This window comes from Melanerpes formicivorus, unplaced genomic scaffold (assembly GCF_026170545.1).
Source record: "Melanerpes formicivorus ecotype bairdi unplaced genomic scaffold, bMelFor1.0.p_v2 SCAF_8, whole genome shotgun sequence".
Lineage (NCBI taxonomy): Eukaryota > Metazoa > Chordata > Aves > Piciformes > Picidae > Melanerpes > Melanerpes formicivorus.
The window spans coordinates 4,074,595-4,095,022 of record NW_027142360.1 but is presented as its reverse complement, the minus strand read 5'-3'; the positions used below and the strand labels follow the sequence as shown (position 1 = coordinate 4,095,022).

Here is a 20,428-nt window from a genome sequence, read left to right as displayed (position 1 = left end):
CCTTTATTTGAAGATACAGAAACAGACACACAGCCATTAAGTGACTCACCAGGTATTTGTGACCACAGGAAAAAATTCAGAGGAGAGATCACTCCAATGGCTTAAGATATGATCACCTTTTTTCCCTTTACTTCTTCCCCTTGCTTCCTCAGTTATTTGCTCCTCTGCCTGCTACAAGCCAGTAGGACAATACCCACAAGCAGCTCTTCCTGGCTTCAACCCAAAGACCCATAAACCCTGTGTGGTGGGTTGAAAATTCCCCCCAGCATTAAATTGCCAGACCTGCTCAGCTGGAAGCAAATGAAGCTCTATTTACAAGCAAAACTACAACCTACAATGAAATGCAAAGACTATGTACAAAATATACAATATTCACAAGTATTTACAATTTATGAACCGCACCAGAACCCCTCTGGACAAACCCATGGAGCCAATAACATCTCCCCCATTCCCTGTCCCCTTCCCACTATTCCCCTGTACACAAGGGACAAGAGAAAGGGCAGAGAGTTGTTTGTTAGTACTTAGCCACAACAAAGAACACAGCCAAGGCCAGCAAAGCCAAAAGAAACACCAGAGCAGAGCAGAGGAAGCAAAAAGAGAGAGAGAGTCAGTTTATCTAAGTTTTATGGCAGCTATCTGTCTAGTGGGATTGTTCAGAACTTATCATTGGCTTCTTTTTTACATCCAACAGTGACTTATTTATATTCTACCACTTTCTGTTCAAGATCTGTGGAAAATTTTCTAGGCACAGACTGAAACTCGCACATCCTGCTACAGGCAGGATCCTCTGATCAGGAGGTGCCCCTATGCTTCTTGGACAGAAGAAAACATTCTTCACAGGAAGAAGTTCTTCACAGAGAGATTGGCCATTGGAATGGGCTGCCCAGGGAGGTGGTGGAGTCACCATCACTGGAGGTGTTTAAGAGGTGACTGGATGGGGCACTTGGTGCCATGGTTTAGTTGATTAGATGGTGTTTTGTGATAGGTTGGACTCAATGATCTCAAAGGTCTTTTCCAACCTGGTTAATTCTATTCTATTCTATTTCCCTCTCAAGGGCAAGACTCAGGGAGCAGGGAGGGGGAAAGAGACATCAGTTAGCAGTGGTAGAGGAGGTGGGTGTCCCAGATCAGAGCCCACTTGCCTCGCTGCAGGGGAACCCAAAGGCCTGGGTACTGCTCAAGCTGTGTGCACAGCATTTGCTGCAAGACAAGGCAGTGGGCAGGAGAAAAGTTCAGAAGGCTGAATTCCTCTCAAAGGCAGCTGGGGATGTGTAGGGAAAGGGACACTGTTAAGGAACACACTGCTAATGCTGGTATCTGCCTGGCAGCCAGGCTGCCAGCCTCACACAATATATCATCACTGAGCGCAGTTCCAAAGGGGGGAAAAAATCCCAAACATGTGAGAATAATCACTTTCTTATGCAGGATGTAAACCATCCAGCTAACATACCAGGGCTGGGAGCTAAGTAACGGTTTTATGTGCCCTAACCTTGTTGGTTAATCAAATCAGTTTCAAGAAAAGCAGGAGCAAGCTCCCGGGGGGGTGGGAGGGATCCCAAATTACAATGTAGTGAGCATCCTCCCCAGCTGGGATTGCTGAACTGTGCACAAGCACTGGGAAAGGCAAAAAGAAACTGTTACATAGTTCAACTGTCCTGTGACCCTGGTGTTTCAACCAGAAAGGTCAGATCCCATCTGATCTTCAAATGCCTTTGAGTCAAATTTCAGCCTCAGCCAAACCCTTGACAAACCATTTGGAGGCATGCAGCAGCTACAGCTTCCCAGCGAACCCCAGTGCCAAAGGAGTAAGTCCCAGCATGTAAGTAGCTGCTTTTTTTCTCCCCTGTATGGATGCACCTATTCTCACCAGGTTGTGGGGCTTTAAACCACCCAGGAGCTGTGAATAAAACCAGCAAAGCAGCCTCTGCACATGCACATTGCTGAAGGTGGGAGCTCTAGCAAGGAAGCAGCCTTCTTGTTACAAGCTGCCAGGGGATAGTTACGAAGAAGAGACAATTTTAGAGAGGGAAAACTTGCTTTGAAGATAAACTCCCACTCTTTGCAGCCACAGGCCTGTCTGCCTCAGGCTTTGTACACCTGGAGCCCAATCCTGTAAACTCTCCATAAAGCTCCTCTCCAAGACAACAAAAGGTTCATGGGATTGTGCTTCCCATTCTGCCCTGTTAACCTTTTTTGGTGCTTTCTCTGATACCCAAAGAGTCCAGACAAGCACTGCAGAGTGCTGCTCTCTTGGCTCTCTCTTTCTTATGCATATATGGTTTCCTGTCCCACCGTTCACACTCAGAGAGCAAATACACCAAGCTGTAGCCCTGGCAGATGGGGGTTAACAGCTCCACTGATCTTTAATACAAATTCTGACTTGGGCAGCCAACAGGCTAGGGCTCAGGTAAGCAACCGGTGAGAAATCAGGGTATTCCAAACAGGGCATTCAAATTCTATTCAGCCTGCAGGAAAGAAGGCCTACAAACTCTCACCTTTCTGCAATAAAATGATCATTCTCCACAGGCAGGACCACTCCAGATGTATACAAGTAAGGGTGAAACAAAGAAGACTTCTTAATAGAGCTTCTCCATCATCTTTCTCTTTTTATGTCAGGAGATACCTTCCAGCAAGCAGACAGCAAAAACAGCGCAAAAAAAAAAGCCTCGCTATCATCTTTCTGACCTCACCACCACAGTCAGTAGCTTTGCACCCTAACCCCATGCAGGTCTGGATGGATGCTTGTGGCATCTGGGCACAGACCCAGATCAGTGTCCAGGAGGCAGCCCCAATCTGTCACACCCAACAAATGCTGACCAATATGCCCCCACACCATGTGTGGCCCTGTGAAAGTGTCTTTGATGAATAAGAACTCTTCCCATCTAATGCACTTTAATTCTCCCTCCCAAATCAGACAAACACACAGCCCCTTTCCTTTCAGATCACCTAGCTTGGAACACCACTACTGTGGTGGAACTAGAAGCACAAGGGAAGTTACCCCATCCTCAAGCTGCTCTGTGTCAGAAGGATGCTGTGAGTGTATGAAGTAGCAGTTGTCAGCAATCTCTTCTCCTAAAACACGCTTACATCATGCTTACATCACTCACTGTCAAAGCATATTCAGAGTGCACAGGACTATGTACTGGGCCAGGAGGATGATCAGAGGGCTGGAGCACCTCTCCTATGAGAACAGACTGAAGGAGTTTGCTCAGTCTGGAGAAGAGAAGGTTCCAAAGAGATCTAATTGTGGCCTTCTGTATCTGAAGGGGGCTACAAGACAGCTGGGGAGGGACTTTTTAGGGTGTTAGGGAGTGATAGGACTGGGGTGAATGGAAAAAAACTAGCAATGGGTAGATTCAGATTGGATGTTAGGAAGAAATTCTCCCCCATGAGGGTGGTGAGACACTGGCACAGGTTGCCCAGGGAGGTGTTGGCAGCTTCATGCCTGGAGGTTTTTAAGGCCAGGCTGGATGTGGCTGTGAGCATCCTGATGTAGTGTGATGTGTCGCTGGCCGTGGCAGGGTGGTTGGAACTGGATGATCCTTGAGGTCCCTTCCAACCCTAACAATTCTATGACTCCCCATGCATCAGATCCTGCATCCATTAATGATGACATTGATTTCACCAAGACTAATCCTGTGAATGAAGGCTGTGGAATTGATCCTTCTGTCACTGCATGCTGCAGCAAAGAGGGGTTTGCAGAAAACTCAAGCTATTTCCTTTTACCCACTTGTTCACAGGCACCTTTATCCACTGTTTCTCCCTGCCACTATGATTTCAATATTGCATTAACAGGGTTTATTGATTAAGATCCCTGCCTAGCAGAAAGCTTGCCCAGGAAAGGTAGACCAGTACTTCAAATATGTTGGGAATACTTCAGACCCACTTTACCTGGAAGGCAACTTAATTAAGCAAATGGACTACTTAATTCCTTCAAGTATCAATCCATCTGTAATTTCTGTAGAAACTGTCCATTTCATTGATTGTTTTGGCACATGCAGTTTAAGGAACCCCTTCTGTCTCTCTATGGCAGGAGCAAAAGGCACGAAAACCGTCTGCAGATGCAAAGCCCACCGCCACGCTTAATAAGAGAGAGAAAAAAATGGAGGCAAGATCCCACGGTTCTTTGGTGGCAAAATGTACAAGAATAATCATTCACAGTGTGGTACCTAAAACAGACAAATTATAGTAAATACACACTTCTCACAAAAGAAACACTCTGTCTCCTTGTTTTCTTTGAGCTGCTGCCAAGGAGGGAATGTGTTATTTCCACAAGTTTTTTCTCCCTTACACCTTTTAGGATGAAAACCTTTCTCAGGCAGAATTGCATACCCCCAGCATGCTCTGAAAATACCCATCTGAAAACAAATACTTCACACATAAAAATAGTGATTTTTAAAACAGTTATCTTGCACTTTCTTCCAAACACTACATGAGACAAAATACATGAGTTCTATTGCTGCAGCTCCGGTCAGAGGTTACTAGTTTGGTGAATGTTTGCTGCTCCCAAGTATCCATCTGCAGCTAACTTAGACTCATAGAATCAACCAGGTTGAAAAAGACCTCAGAGATCATCAAGTCCAACTTATTACCTGATACCTAACACCTCCTGACAACTAAACCATGGCCCCAAGTGCCACATCCAATCCCCTTTTGAGCACCTCAGGGACAGGGACTCCACCACCTCCCTCAGCAGCATATTCCAATGGCCAATTCCTCTTTCTGGGAAGAACTTTCTCCTCACTTCCATCCTAAACTCCCCCTGGCACAGCTTGAGACTGTGTCCTCTTGTTCTGGTGCTGGTTGCCTGGGAGAAGAGACCAACCCCCACCTGGCTACAACCTCCCTTTAGGTAGTTGTAGAGAACAATAAGTTTTCTCTGGATCCTCCTCTTTCTCCAGTCTAAACAACCCCAGCTCCCTCAGCGTCTCCTCACAGGGCTTCATGCCACCCTTCTTTTTCCCACCTCATTCTCCGAGCTATTCCCTGCTATGCAGAGTATCGTGCTACCAAACTGTCTGAGCAGGTCACAGGAGCAGGGAAGCAGAGCCTGCTCGCTAGCTCTCCCCAGCAGCACTCTGACAAAAACACCGATCCAGACTGTTTCAGAGCTCCAGTCCCACCCAAGCGCATTCTTGTCTCCCCTTTTCAGCAGGAAAGGCAACTCCTCAACAAACATTCTGGCAACACGCTGCTGCTGCCCACGGTGAAGGCTGAAGACAAAACCGGATGCCGTTTGTTGACAACAATACTTCCACACAAAGCTGCCGTGATGGGCATCTGCTTCAGCAAGGATCAGATCACTTACATGAACCTGAGCTTTACAGGGTCCCTATCAGTTACGCCAGGAGACTGCCTTCACAGTCAGCCTGCTCTGAAAGCCCAGGCATTGAGTTGCAAGATTAAAAGCAATTCACCAGTCATTACTGCACTGAATTTTTCTGCATTGCAACTCCTTTTTTTCTCCTTATTGGGGAAAAAAAAAAGTCTAATAAGGACAGATCAGTTATTACTCCACTAACAAGCCTGATGCAGGGTCTCAAAGAGTGTGCTCAGCACAGATCCTGCTCTGCACCAAAGCCTTGTCCCTTCAGCTCCTCGTTAGGGTCCCATGGGGTGAGTAGGCATGCACACCCCCCCACCCCCATGGCACAGATATCTCTCATAGCTCTCCACAAACATCTGGAAAAGGGGGGAGGGGGAGCACAGAGAGAATAGGAGATGAACAATAGTATCCCCCAATTTCAGACTGTTTCCACCACTCGTTAGATTTTGCATGCTGCTTAATCTCTAAGCCGTAACGCGAGCGTAGTCGGAGATCAGCTCACTCCCAAACAAACACACAGCTTAAGCCCTTACCTCTGGCTGAAAAGTTCTCAACTAGTAGGAAGGAAATTAATAACTGGCTGCTTGGGCAGGAGCACAGCAAGAAAGGCACAGCAGCAGCAGCCTCACACACAGCCCTATTCAATAAAACTCCGGCTTTTCCTTAGCCCCTCCCAAAAGTCAATGCTAAGTGAATACATATCCCTTATGTTTACAATTGGCAGGCAGTGGTATGCATTGTCCTCAATTTATTCTAATAGGCAGCCAATGACTGCTCGCAAGCCAAGGTGGGTTCAGCCTGCCTGCAGAGATGCCTGTCATTCCCTAGGCATGCTCAGGAAGCCACTCATCAGAAAACCAAGACCTAAAAAGCTCTGAAAATTCGTGCAAGCTGCCAAAACTGTCTTGCTACATGCCCTTTTTTGGTTATCCTTAGCAGGGCCTCTGAAAGTAAATCCTCTGTCAGGAACAATCATAAGAAATGTTAATCTTGGAGAAAGGGGCTGTCTTGTTGAACACAAATGGAGCTTAGGAAAGGAAATACACTGAATGGAAAGGCACACAGTAAACATATTTATTTTTTGCACCAGTTTAAAGAAAAATAAATAATTTCACCGCTGCTAAACTTTTTCTTTCTTTGTTAATGAGGACCACATGTAAAAGGCAACAGAAATGCTCTGCTCAGTTCTGCAGGATTGCAAGCTCAGTTCTGCAGGAGAAAGACACCAGGAGGAAAGAAAGGCAGATGAAAAAAATAAAAGAAGGGTTGGCAGGCTTTGCAACACATCTTAATTTCAAGTAGTACAACAGAAGTTACATGTAGAATAACCACGGGCTGAAAAATAACTGCTAAAGGGATTCCAAACTTTGGTGGTGATCTTCAGCAAGCCAGGCTCATCAGACACACAGGTTTAGTCCACAGAGTGGTGCTAAGTCCAGCTGGAGAGCTGTAACTACTGGAGAGTCCCAGGGGTGAGTGCTGGGTCCAGTCCTGTTCAACATCTTAGAGTAAACCAAACCAGGTTGGAAGAGACCTTCAAGATCATCGCGTCCAACCCATCAACCAATCCAACCCACCTAAACAGCTAACCCAATCTTCATCAATGACACTGATGAAGGGATAGACAGACACAGAGACAGCATCTGCTCAGCAAATTTGGTGATTATACCAAACTGGGAGGCTTGCCTGAGACACCTGAAGGCTGTGTGGCCATTCAGTGAGACTTGGACAGACTGAGAGCTGGGCACAGGGGAATCTAATGAGGTCCAACAAGGATAAGTGCAGAGTCCTGCACCTGGGAAGGAAGGATGAACTGCACCAGCACAGGTTAGGAGGTGATCTGCTGGAGAGCAGCGCTGTGGAGAAGGACCTGGGAGTGCTGTTAGCTAACAAGTTCTGCATGGGACAGCAATGTGCCCTGGTGGCCAAAAGAGCCAATGTTATTTTGGAGTACGTTAAGAGGAATGTATCCACCAGATAGATCCAGGGAGGTTCTCCTCCCCCTCCACTCTGCTCTAGTGAGACCTCACCTGGAATACTGCATCAAATTTTGGGCTCCCCTGTTCAAGAGGGACAGGGATCTGCTGGACAGAGTCCAACATAGGGTTACAAGGATGATGAAGGGACTGGAGCACTGTCTTAGGAGGAGAGACTGAGAGACATGGGGCTGGTTAGCCTGGAGAAGATTGAGAGGGGATTTAATAAATGTTTATAAATATCTGAGGGCTGGGGATTAGGAAGGAAGGGACAGGTTCTGCTCAGTTGTGCCTTGGGATAGGACAAGGGCTGATGGATATAAACTACAGCACAGGAGGCTCCACCTCAACATGAGGAAGAACAACTTCACTGTGAGGGTCACAAAGCACTGGAACAATCTCCCCAGAGAGGTTGTGGAGTTTCCTTCTCTGGAGCCTTTCCAGCCCTGTCTGGGTTCATTCCTGTGTGACCTGTGCTGGATTCTATGGCTCTGCTCTGGCAGGGGGGTGGACTCGATGATCTTTGGAGGTCGCTTCCAACCCCTAACATCCCATGAGCCTGTGAGTTTATGGCTGTATAATTATTTAACTAGCCATTCAAACTGGCTCATTAACCATGGGAATGGCCCTACATCAACACATTATGATCAATACTTGTTGCTGTCTTTGAATACCATAAATAAGAGAAGGCTTAGATTAAATTTATCTTGTTCATAGGTTTGTTTGTACACTATTCCTAACTTCCCAAATTATGCAGGCAAATTATGCAGGCGACAAAAAAAAGAATCATGAAAAAACAGATGCAGGCTGATGCCAGGAACAAATGAGGCACATCAACTAATTAAGAAAGTGTGAAAATAAATGTGAACATTATTGTCTAAAGGAAACAGCTCAGTTCCTAGACCTTAACATGCATGGCTGCAGAGCTGCTGACTGCTCTGAGCGGACAGGGCTCCAAACCAGGAAATATTCTGCAGGTTGATATATGACAATAACATACACAGAACCAGGTAGGGAGAAAACATATGTAACATGACACTGCAGCTGAATGGGCTGCCCTTTTAGAAAACTGCTCCATGGAGAAAGACCTTGGAGGCCTGGTGAAGAGCAAGTTCTGCATGGGACAGAAATGTGCCCTTGGAAGTGCCCTTCCCCTTAGGGAATCATTGTGCCCCTGTACTCTGCATTGGTTAGGCTGCACCTTGAGTACTGTGTCCAGTTCTGGGCCCTTCAGTTTAAGAAGGACATTGAGAGACTTGAACGTGTCCAGAGAAGGGCAACAAGGCTGGGGAGAGGCCTTGAGCACAGCCCTGTGAGGAGAGGCTGAGGGAGCTGGGGTTGCTTAGCCTGGAGAAGAGGAGGCTCAGGGGTGACCTCCTTGCCCTCTACAACTACCTGAGAGGTGGTTGTAGCCAGGAAGGGGTTGGTGTCTTCTCCCAGGCAATGAGCACCAGAACAAGAGGACACAGTCTCAAGCTGCACCAGGGGAAGTTTAGGCTGGAGGTGAGGAGAAAGTTCTTCAGTGAAAGAGTCATTCATCATTGGAATGTGCTGCCCAGGGAGGTGGTGGAGTCACCATCCCAGGAGGTGTTCAAGAGGGGACTGGACGTGGCACTTGGTGCCATGGTTTAGTCATGAGGTCTGTGGTGACAGGTTGGACTCGATGATCCTTGAGGTCTCTTCCAACCTTAGTGATACTGTGATACTGTGATACTTGGGGTCGAGAGGGCAAATGGTATCCTGGGGTGCATCAAGAAAAGAGTATCCAGCAGGTCTAGGGAGGTTCTTCTCCCCTTCGGCTCTGCCCTGCTAAGACCACACCTGCAGTACTGTGTCCAGTTTTAGGCTCCCGGTTCAAGAGAGACAGAGACCTGCTGGAGAGAGTCCAATGGAGAGCCACAAGGATGATTAGGGGACTTGAGCATCTCCCCTGTGACCTCAGACTGAGAGTCCTGGGGCTGTTTAGTCTGGAGAAGAGATAGCTGAGAGGGGATCTGATCAATGTCTGTCAATACCTGAGAGGAGCAGGGGGCAAGTGGAGGGGGCCAAGCTCTTCTGAGTGGCGCACAGTAATAAGACAAGGACTAATGGATACAAATTTGAACACAGAAGGTTTCACCTCAACAGGAGGAAAAACTTCTTTACAGAGCCCTGGAACAGGCTGCCCAGAGAGGCTGTGGAATCTCCTCTGGAGACTTTCAAAACCTGTCTGAATGCATTCTTGTGTGGACTACTCTGGGTGATGCTGCTTTGGCAGGGTTGTTGGACTGGATGATCTCTGGAGGTCCCTTCCAACCTCTAACAATCTATGGTTCTATGATTCTAAACTATTTTAATGCCTTTTTGGGTCTTTTATTCTTGCCACTGGGCCCCACAGATTTAGTCACACATGTAATGCAAAAAGGATTCAGTCCACAGGCAGTAAACTAACCTTTGTAGCATGAAAAAAACAAAATCAGAGAGACAAATCTGTGTAAATTCACATCAGAATATCATGATTATTCCAGTGTCACTATAAATTTCACAGCTTTATTAGGTGATGTAAGGAGTGGTGCTTGTTTATGAGAGGCACTTTTTTCTTTGTTTTAACAACCCCGTGGAAACCTCTTCCAATGCCAAACATCTCCCATGATGTGGCTGAAATAGTCTTAAATGTCCAAAGTGAGACATACAGCACGTATGTAACTCTGTTTTGCAGGACATACTAGACAAGGGTGAACAAAATCATAGAATCATAGAATCAACCAGGTTGGAAAAGACCTCAGAGATCATCAACTCCAACCTATTACCAATACCTAACACCTCCTGACAACTAAACCATGGCTCCAAGTGCCACGTAAAATCCTTTCTTGAACACCTCCAGTCTCAGGCTGCACCAGGGGAGGTTCAGGCTGGATGTTAGGAAGAAGTTCTATACAGAGAGAGTGATTGCCCATTGGAATGGGCTGCCTGGGGAGGTGGTGGAGTCACCATCATTGGAGGTGTTCAGGAGGAGACTTGATGGGGTGCTTGGTGCCATGGTTTAGTTGTTTAGGTGGGTTGGATTGGTTGATGGGTTGGACACGATGATCTTGAAGGTCTCTTCCAACCTGGTTTATTACTATTACTATTACTATTACCCATTACTAAGTTCTTGAGCTCAATAATCATAGAATCATTGCAATCTAGAACTGTTAGGGTTGGAAGGGATCTCAAGGATCATCTAGTTCCAAGCCATGGGCAGAGACACCTGAGGTTACTCAGAGTCACATCCAGCCTGGCCTTAAAAACCTCCTTGAATAAACACCTGACCTTAAATAACTCAGGGCAAGTTGGAGACCCCTTGTGATAAGAGCCAGTTGTCCTAGGTTTGAGCCACAAGCTCCTCCAGACCAAGGCACAGAAAATATATTCTACTGTATCTTTTTGGAGGGCTTTGTCTTTGTGGCCACCTTAAAGGTGCCTGAACCTCAAACCATCACATCAATATGCTTGTATGTGCTGGGCTATGACAAGAGGCTGAGGGAGCTGGGGTTGCTTAGCCTGGAGAAGAGGAGGCTCAGGGGAGACCTTCTTGCTCTCTACAACTACCTGAAGTGAGGTTATAGCCAGGTGGGGGTTGGTCTCTTCACCCAGGCAACCAGCACCAGAACAAGAGGACACAGTCTCAAGCTGTGCCAGAGGAAGTTTAGGCTGGAGGTAAGGAGAAAGTTCTTCCCAGAAAGAGTGATTGGCCATTGGAATGTGCTGCCTGGGGAGGTGGTGGAGTCACCATCACTGGAGGTGTTTAGGCAGAGCCTGGATGAGGCACTTGGTGCCATGGTTTAGTTGATTAGATGGTGTTGGATGATAGGTTGGACTCAATGATCTCGAAGGTCTTTTCCAACCTGGTTAATTCTATTCTATTCTATGTTGTTGGAGGTCTAAGATTGGAGTCACTCCCTCAGAAAGATCATGTTAGAAGCACCTGGAAATCTCTGTGGAGACCCTGGCTCTCACAGGTTTATCGAATTTTCTTACAAAAATATACAATCTGAAGCTGAGGTGAGCCTGTGGTCTGGAAAATCCACTCTAAATGATCCCTGGGGAAGCAGGCTTGGTTGCTGCATACTGCCACTTTGATGAACTTGCATTACGGCACCACAAAGGCCTCAAGACTAAGCAAGCAGCCATGAGCCAAGTGGCCACACAGGACTATGGTTGTTCCAGTCCTTTGAGTGTCTTCTCCCAAAAGCATCTGTGATGGCAGACCTATGATCCCTGCTAGAAAAACTCTGGGGGAAGGGATAATATTTTGCTTTTCAAACTGAAGTGCTTTCTTGTTATTACTGAGCTTCCCAGAGTTATTTTTCTTCTCTTTTTTTGATATAATGAATGTGTTCATTGCTGAGTAGCACAGAGCTTCCCACCACCAGCACTGCAGTGTCTTCAGCTGCCATTTCAGAAACAAAAAGGAAATAGGTTTTCCACTCCTGTGCATTCCTACACCACAGCAAGGTAATCACAGAATATTTCTGGCTGGAAAAGGCCTTCAAGATCATCCAGTCCAACCTTCCACCCCAGCACTGAAGAGTCACAGGATCACCATCACAGGGTGTTAGGGGTTGGAAGGAGCCCAAAGAAATCATCGAGTCCCACTCCACTGCTAGAGCAGGACCAGACAATCCAGTACAGGTCACAGAGGAACACATCCAGATGGGTCTTGAAAGTCTCCAGAGAAGGAAACTCCACAACCTCTCTGGGCAGTCTGCTCCTGTGATCTGTGACCCTCACAGTGAAGAAGTTCCTCCTCATGTTGAGGTGGAAGCCCCTGTGCTGGAGTTTATATCCATTGTCCCTTGTCCTATCCCAGGGTGCAACTGAACTGAGCCTCTCCCCTCCCTCTTGACCCCCAGCTCTCAGATATTTATAAATATGTATTAAATCCCCTCTCAGTCTTCTCTTCTCCAGACTGAACAGCCCCAGGTCTCTCAGCCTCTCCTCATCAGGCAGTGCTCCAGTCCCTCAATCATCCTGGTAGGTTTCCAGACTGAAGTGGAAAACATGACCTGGCTCTGCAGATTTTCTCATACCCCCTCCTCAAAACGTAAAGAGAGCACAGTGTGGGTTCTCTCCCACCCCAGCAGATGATGTTTAAACGATGTTATGGCTATGCCATTTCCACAGCTCATCTGAAGTCAGCCTGATCTTCTGCACATAGGACATAGCCCAGATGGTGGTGCTCACATCTGTGCATGTGTGACGTGAAGGTGAGCAAGCTTAGATCTGTGAGGGAGCCACCTAGCTGGCAGCTCTGGCTGGGGAGTTGCTTCAAAGTGTGTGAGAGAGAAGCCCACACACAGTGAGCAGATTTGGTCATCCTCATGCTTACCTTCTGGGCATAGACAAGCTGCTTCTATGGTAGAGAAGAGGAGGAGGTAACATTTTAGGAAAATTGTACATGTGCTGCTTCAGGCAATATCTTTTGGCCTGGAGTAGCATAATCCATAGGACTTCAAAGCCACCAGTGCACTCCAAGAGGGTGTAAAAGCTACCACAAAAGAAAGCACAGGAATACAGTTTTCTCACCAAACACAGGGTCGTGTGCAGTGCACTTGTCAGTCAGTTAGAAATAAAAAGCAAAGGTTGCAAGGACTGAAATGGAGACACTGAGAAGGATGCACATCTAGCATAAAAAGGCTAACCCTAACCCTAACCCTAACCCCTCATGGCAGTCCAGTGCAAGAGGCACAGCCCTCTGATGGGGGACTCACATTGTGCATGTTCAATACATCCAGAAAAGCTGCACTGAGAAATAGAATCATAGAATTATCAGGGTTGGAAGGCACCTCAAGGATCAGCCAGTTCCAACCCCCCTGCCATAGGCAGGGACACCTCTCATTACGTCAGGTTGCTCACAGCCACATCCAGCCTGGCCTTCAAAATCCTCCAGGAACAGAGCTTCTACCTCCTGCCTGGGCAACCTGTGCCAGTATCTCACAACCCTCATGAAGAATTCTTCCTGACATCCAATCTGAATCTACCCACTTTAGTTTTGCTCCATTCCCCCCAGTCCTATCACTCCCTGACACCCTGAAAAGTCCCTCCCCAGCTTTCCTGTTGCCCCCTTCAAATACTGGAAGGCCACAAGAAGGTCTCCTCAGAACCTTCTACACTCCAGACTGAATAGCCCCAACTCTCTCAGTCTGTCTCTATAGGAGAGGTGCTCCAGCCCTAACAGCAAACTTGGAAGGCACCAAGCCTTCTGAAGTGCCACAAATCCCCTCATGAGGGGAAAAAACTGTGCTCTCTTTCCTTCTTGAAATGCATTACGAGGCTTCTGGGTGTTAACAAAAGCACTAAAATAAATAATAATATCCATAGCCCACCAAAACAACCAACAACAAGCAATGGATCCTGCTTAAGGTGCTGGAATCAAAAAGCATGCCCTGCATCAGCCCTCATCATCATGGAGAGCAGTGAAGGGGAAAAGGACCTGGAGGTCCTAGCGGATAGAAGGTTGACCATGAGCCAGCAATGTTCTCCTGTGGCCAAGAAGGCCAAAGGTATCCTGGGGTGGATTAGAAGGGTTGTGGTTAGCAGGTTGTGAGAGGTTCTCCTCCCACTCTATGGGAAGAGACCTCCCCCCTGCTATGGGAAAAAGAAACTTCCCAAGCATGCTGAGAGTAGGGATCAGCCCAATGTTTCCAGGAGCAGCACTCCCTCACTCTGGATTAAAGACATGAAAAAGCAGGCATACGACTATGTATTGGTGCCCTTCACTGTGATGCGGTGTGTCTGTCCATTTCTGCTAGGTGTGGCATTTTATTTCACCTTCTTTAGCCAGCTAAATATATGCAAAACACATTTACATACTGAAAAGGAATAATAAAAAACAAAAAGGGGGGGGGTGGAGGAGGGAGGGGGAAGCAAACCTCACAATAAGAAAAGATTAATCATGGGTACAGTGATTTCACCTCACTAAAAGCAAAACAAATACCATAGTGGCCCTTATTCCAAAGGAAACAGAATACCTCCCCTTTTCCACTACAAAACTAAGCCTAGCTACAAGTACACAGTGCCCCCCAAAGAACAGAGACTACACAGCACCTTAACTCATCATGAGAGGAGGGGGTGGGGGGGTGGGAAAGGGAGCTCTTCTGAACTGCTCTTGAAAGTAGAACTCTCACACACTTTTGCTGCAGGCTAACATATGGTAAGGGAACCTCAAGTTTCTTTTTCCCATAGCAGGGGGAGAATAGAACAGAGTAGAATAGAATAGAATAGAATAGAATAGAATAGAATAGAATAGAATAGAGAATGGAGAATGGAGAATGGAGAATATAGAATAAAATATAGAATATAGAGAATAGAGAAGAATAGAATCTAATATAGAATAGAATATAGACTAGAGAAGAACAGAGAAGAATAGAACAAAATAGAACAGACCAAACTAGGTCAGAAAAGACCTTTGAGGTCATCAAGTCCAACCTATCACCCAACACCATCTAATCAACTAAACCATGGCACCAAGTGCCTCATCCAGGCTCTTCCTAAACACCTCCAGTGATGGTGACTCCACCACCTCCCTGGGCAGAACATTCCAACGGCCAATCTCTCTTTCTGGGAAGAATTTCTTCCTAGCTTCCAGCCTAAACTTCCCCTGGTGCAGCTTGAGACTGTGTCTCTTCCCATAGAGGGGGAGGAGAACCACTCTCAACCTACTAACCACAACCCTTCTAATCACCCCAGGATGCCATTTGCCTTCTTGGCCACAGGAGCACATTGCTGACTCCTGGTCAACCTTCCATCTGCTGGGACCTCAGATCCTTTTCCCCTTCACTACTCTCCATGATGATGAGAGCTGATGCAGGACATGCTTTTTGATTCCAGCAGTTTAAGCAAGATCCATTGCTTGTTGTTGGTTGTTTTGGTGGGTTGTGCATATTTAGTGTTTGGGTTTTTTTTCATTTTAGTGCTTTTGTTAGCACCCAGAAGACTCATAATGCATTAACCTCAGGGCCCCCCCTTATCCCAAAGGGCATGCCCACAGAATATAAGCTGGGAAGATCAGATGTGTATCTTTTCTCCAAACACCTCTGCATTCTATTGCCAGAACCAAAATATTCCAGGCAATAAAAATTAGCAGGGCTTAGAAAATTTGAGCACATTTTCAGTTTGCCTTGGTTTGAGGGAAACCAAACAAACAAAAAAACACACCACAGTGTGGAAAAAACAATTGCACTGTGAATTTGGCTTTCTTTGGAGCATTGTTTTCCAGGCAGAAAACATGGTGCCATCACCTACTTTTGCAACCCAGTTACAAATTGCACAGCTGCTAGCATGGGCGCTTGGAGAGTGAGGCCTATCCCTTGGCCTTGATTCCCCTCCTGCTTAGGCTAGGGCAAACCAAGTGTCAGCCTGAGCAAATCAATATTCTCTGACATATCCTATTGTTACAGCAATGTGAGAACCAGACCCCTTTGTGCTCAGATGCTAATAAACTATTCATTTTAAGCTGTTTGGCTTAGGCAATGAGCAAAGGTTAGGTCTCAGTCATTAACTTGGGCCCGAGTGAAGAAGCACCTATTCAGTGGGCACAATCCATTGACGTCCCAGGTACAACCACCTTTGCAAACAGTATTTTTGATCTTTGCTTAGTTCTCCTGTGCAGCTCTGACTGCTGTAACAGAATTCAGCATTTGCATCTGGCAGAAAAGGACCTGGGGGCTCTACTGGACAAGCGACTGAACAGGAGCCAGCAGTGTGCCCAAGAATGCCAAAGGCATCCTGGAAGGGATTAGAAATGCTGTGTCCAGCAGGAGCAGGGAGGGGATTGTCCCCTGGTGCTCAGATCTGGTGAGGCCACACCTCAAGTGCTGTGTCCAGTTTTAGGCACCTCAATACAAGAGAGATGTGGAGGTGCTGGAGCCAGGGCAGAGGAGGGCAAGGAAGCTGTGAGGGGCTTGGAGAATAAATCTTATGAAGAGTGGCTGAAGGAGCTGGGGATGGTTAGTGTGAAAAAGAGGAGGCTGAGGGGAGACCTCATTGTTCTCTACAACTACCTGTTGTAGAGAGGCTGGTGCTGTTCTCTTCTCACAGGTAATTAGTGATAGAACAAGAGGGAATGTCAGAGTACTTTTCTCCCTCAGTCTTCCAACCATCATTTCCTTCTGGATAGAGGAAGCCTTTGCCACTTCCTTGGAAAGGCCAATTTTCCATCATCACCAATGATAAGGACTCTATAGGAAAGAGAAGCAGGAATAGCAGAGAGAGCCTTGACAACTGTCCCAGGCATTTTGCTAAGCCATAACCTCCGACTACCCTCGTGTTTAGTTAGTGGGGGGAAGGGATACTGCAATCTTTGCCTCATGCACAGGCAGAACTCCATGCCAGCTGTCCTAGGAAAGCATGAATATCACTTGCTGCAGCCTTTGCTACAATTGCATCACAGTACATTAGAGGTTGGAAGGGACCTCCAGAGGTCATCCAGTCCAATTCTTCTATCAAAGCAGGATCACCCAAGGTAGTCCACACAGGAATGCATCCAGGCAGGTTTTGAAAGTCTTCAGAGAAGGATACTCCACAACCTCACTGGGCAGCCTACTCCAGGGCTCTGTCACCATCACTGTAAAGAAGTTTGTCCCCACGTTGAGGTGAAACCATCTATGTTCAAGTTTGTATCCATTGTTCCTTGGCTTATTACTGAGCACCACCAAAAAGAGCTTCTCCCCCTCCACTTGACACCCACCCCTCAGATATCGATAGATATTGATCAGATCCCCTCTCAGCCTTCTCTTCTCCAGACTAAACAGCCCCAGGGCTCTCAGTCTTTCTTCACAGGGGAGATGCTCAAGACCCCTAAGCATCCTCATGGCTCTCTGTTGGACTCTCTCCAGCAGGTCTCTGTCTCTCTTGAACTGGAGAGCCCAAAACTGGACACAGTATTGCAGGTGTGGTCTCAGCAGGGCAGAGCTGAAGGGGAGAAGAACCTCCCTAGACCTGCTGGATACTCTTTTCTTGCTGCACCCCAGGATCCCATTGGCTCTCTTGGCCATAAGGGCACATTGCTGTGTCATGCAGAACTTGCTGTCCACCAGGACTCTAAAGTCTTTCTCTGTAGAGCTGCTCTCCAGTAAGTCAACCCCTGAGCTGTAATGGTGCCTGCTGTTATTCCTCCCCAGATTCAGGACCCTGCACTGGTCCTTATTACAGAGAGAGTGATTGCCCATTGGAATGGGCTACCCAGGGACGTGGTGGAGTCACCATCATTGGAGGTGTTCAGGAGGAGACTTGATGGGGTGCTTGGTGCCATAGGTTAGTTGTTTGGGTGGGTTGGATTGGTTGATGGTTGGACGCGATGGTCTTGAAGGTCTCTTCTAACCTGGTTGTTTATTATTATTATTATTGTTGTTGTTGTTGTTGTTGTTGTTATTGAACTTCATGAGCTTTGCCTGCTATTCAGCAGAACTTTTCATCCTCTCCAAATGTAGATGCACCTAACTTCCTCTTAAGAGTACTGAGTAATGTCCTCTGACAGGCATTTTCCTGCAACAGCTTCATTTAAATAAAAGAAAATAAAGAAGAATTTATAAACAGGACCAGTACAGAAACCCCATGCTGCAAATTTTTAAAAGAACAGTTTATTCTGTAGTTCCTATCCTCCATTATTCCCAGCTTGTCTCAAGCATTTGTTTTGACAAAGTAACCTGACAGAGTTTCAAGGGGAAACTATCGGGGGTGGGGGTTTGAATTGCCCACAGCTATGCTATTTGTGTATGTAAGATAAATCACTGCCACAGCACATGATGAAGTAACTACAGAAGTATACAGAAAAGAGGACTAACAGCTGATGTTTCTCACAGTTTCAGGCTCCAGTTATTCTGCACTCCAAAACAAGTTTGTTTCCATGAGATTAGATCTCTGTGCTTTGCTCTCCAAGTGGCATAGCCACCATTCATGGCAAAATGGAGCTTGAGGTAGAATGTAGCTTTCTGCTTTGAGCACCTTATATCAAATCTGCTTTGGCCTGTCCTTTGATCAGAAGGTGAAATTTAAAGTGCTGGGTTCAATTCCATAGCCAGGAGTCACACTTACCTGAATAAATTACTTTGTCACCTTCTGTTTTTTCCCCTGATCAGCAGTCACCAAATACTCATTAAAATATCTGATCTCTTCTGAGTGGCTCCAATTCCTTTTTGTCCCTTCCCTTTTCAGCATGACTTTCAACATTCACTTTCTGTGGCAAGTTCTGAACTTGCAAGGTTTAGTGTAACCTCCAGCATATAGAGCACAGGATCACAGGATGTTAGGGATAGGAAGGGACCTCTGAAGATGTTCGAGTCCAACCCCCCTCCCAGAGCAGGACCATAGAATCTAGGACAGGTCACACAGGAACACATCCAGACAGGGCTGGAAAAAATCTCACATTCTGTGATTCTGTGCAAAGGGATGTCCCTGCCAGCATCTACCACATATGACATTATAACCATGAGGATAAACATCCTTATGTCTGGATTCAGAGCTGCTTAAGAGTTTCAGAATGCATGTATGAATTCCTCAACTAAAAGCTATTGTTTGCCTTCATTAAAAGAAATATCACAAGACTGACTTTCCCCAGGACTTAGCATACTCAAACACCTCAAGCTGGCGGGGGGGGGGGGGGGGGAGGGGGGGGGAAATACAAATACATAAACAACAAAACCCAAAAAAAACACCTCTCCTATGGAGACAGGCTGAGAGTTGGGGCTGTTCAGTCTGGAGAAGAGAAGGCTCTGAGGAGACCTTATTCTGGGTTTCCAGTGTCTTAAGGGAGCTACAAGAAAGATGGGGAGGGACTTTTGAGGGAGTCAGGGAGTGATAGGACTGGGGGGAATGGAACAAAACTAGAAATGGGTAGATTCAGATTGGATGTTAGGAAGAAGTTGTTCCCCGTGAGGGTGGTGAGAGCCTGGCACAGGTTGCCCAGGGAGGTGGTGGAAGCCTCATGCCTGGAGGTGTTTGCAGCCAGGCTGGATGTGGTTGTGAGCAACCTGCTGTAGTGTGAGGTGTCCCTGCCCATGGCAGGGGGTTGAAACTAAAAGATCCTTGAGGTCCCTTCCAAGCTTAACAATTCTGTGATTCTCCTTTTTATAGAGACTTCAAACTGATCATGGGTGAGAAACATTCCCACATTTGCTTGCTATCTTTTAGCACTCAAAGGAAGTCTCAAACATTCCATATTTGATTTTTAAAAATTAAGTCTGTATGTGGCTTTTTTAACTTGGCTTCTGAGCAGTTCTATACAATTGTATGCTTCCTCAAAATCATAAAGGGTTTCCTTTACACAGGGGCTGGCGATACAAATATGAAAGAAATAAACAGCTTGGCCAAGTCCCTGCACAGTCTGCCTTGCCACACTTCCCATTTCTGTTGAGGTCACAGCTAAATCCACCAGCCAGCCCTTTCTCCAACAGACCCTGGGCCACCCTATAAGATGATTCAGATGCTGACCACATAACTAGGCAGTAGTTATACACTGCAGTGTACACCTCTCTGTTTTACTGCTGTCATCCAGTGACACACTGCTGTGAGAGACTAAAATCTTGTCTCTTCTGATGTGACTCAACAAAGATAAAATCACCTTTGCTGCTTGCCCAGACAGTAGCAGATGTGTATTGGGCAGAGGACTCTCGGGAAGGTGCAAAGATAACTATTGCTCACTGGACTACAGCTGGCCTGACAACAATGGACGAGGCCACCTTCGGGAATATGGGTAAGACAAGATCATCTCCACCCATCAGGTACCCTGGAAAGGGAGGATGGTGAGACAATGGATTCACCACCTGGCCCCCGATGTGTATTGGGTGTGTGGGCAGGTAAATGGAGAAGGAGGAGGCAGAGGCACACACACACACACCCCCTCCAGACCCCTGTCCAAACACAAAGGAATACACAGGAAGATTTCCTGGGAAACAATACCTGGACACTTACCTAAGGACAATTTCCTGGGGGAACAACACTTGGACACATACCTAAGGACTAAAAACTGTATAAAAGACTTGAGCAACTGCTGGCTCAATAGAAGAAGAAAAACACAGGAGAAGGAAAACACAGATGAAGGAAAACATGGAAGAAGAAAAAGACCAGGACAATGCTGCTCTGAAGAAAAATGGAGAGAATACCAGGA

The 20,428-nt window shown here is 46.6% G+C and overlaps 1 protein-coding gene across 11 annotated transcripts in view; it reads right to left on the bottom strand.

Moving 5' to 3' along the window:
- The window catches only part of CALD1 (caldesmon 1), a 265,740-nt gene extending 259,739 nt beyond the window's left edge, over window positions 1-6,001 (bottom strand). For 7 of the 11 annotated variants that reach the window (XM_068141855.1, XM_068141860.1, XM_068141858.1 and 4 more), the window contains exon 1: window positions 5,860-6,000. The gene's annotated coding sequence lies outside the window, so the exon portion shown is untranslated. Of the gene's footprint in view, window positions 1-5,859 lie in introns of all 11 variants that reach the window. The other 4 variants (XM_068141859.1, XM_068141857.1, XM_068141867.1 and 1 more) reach the window with 4 other exon arrangements.
- Between the last annotated feature and the right edge of the window lie 14,427 nt (window positions 6,002-20,428).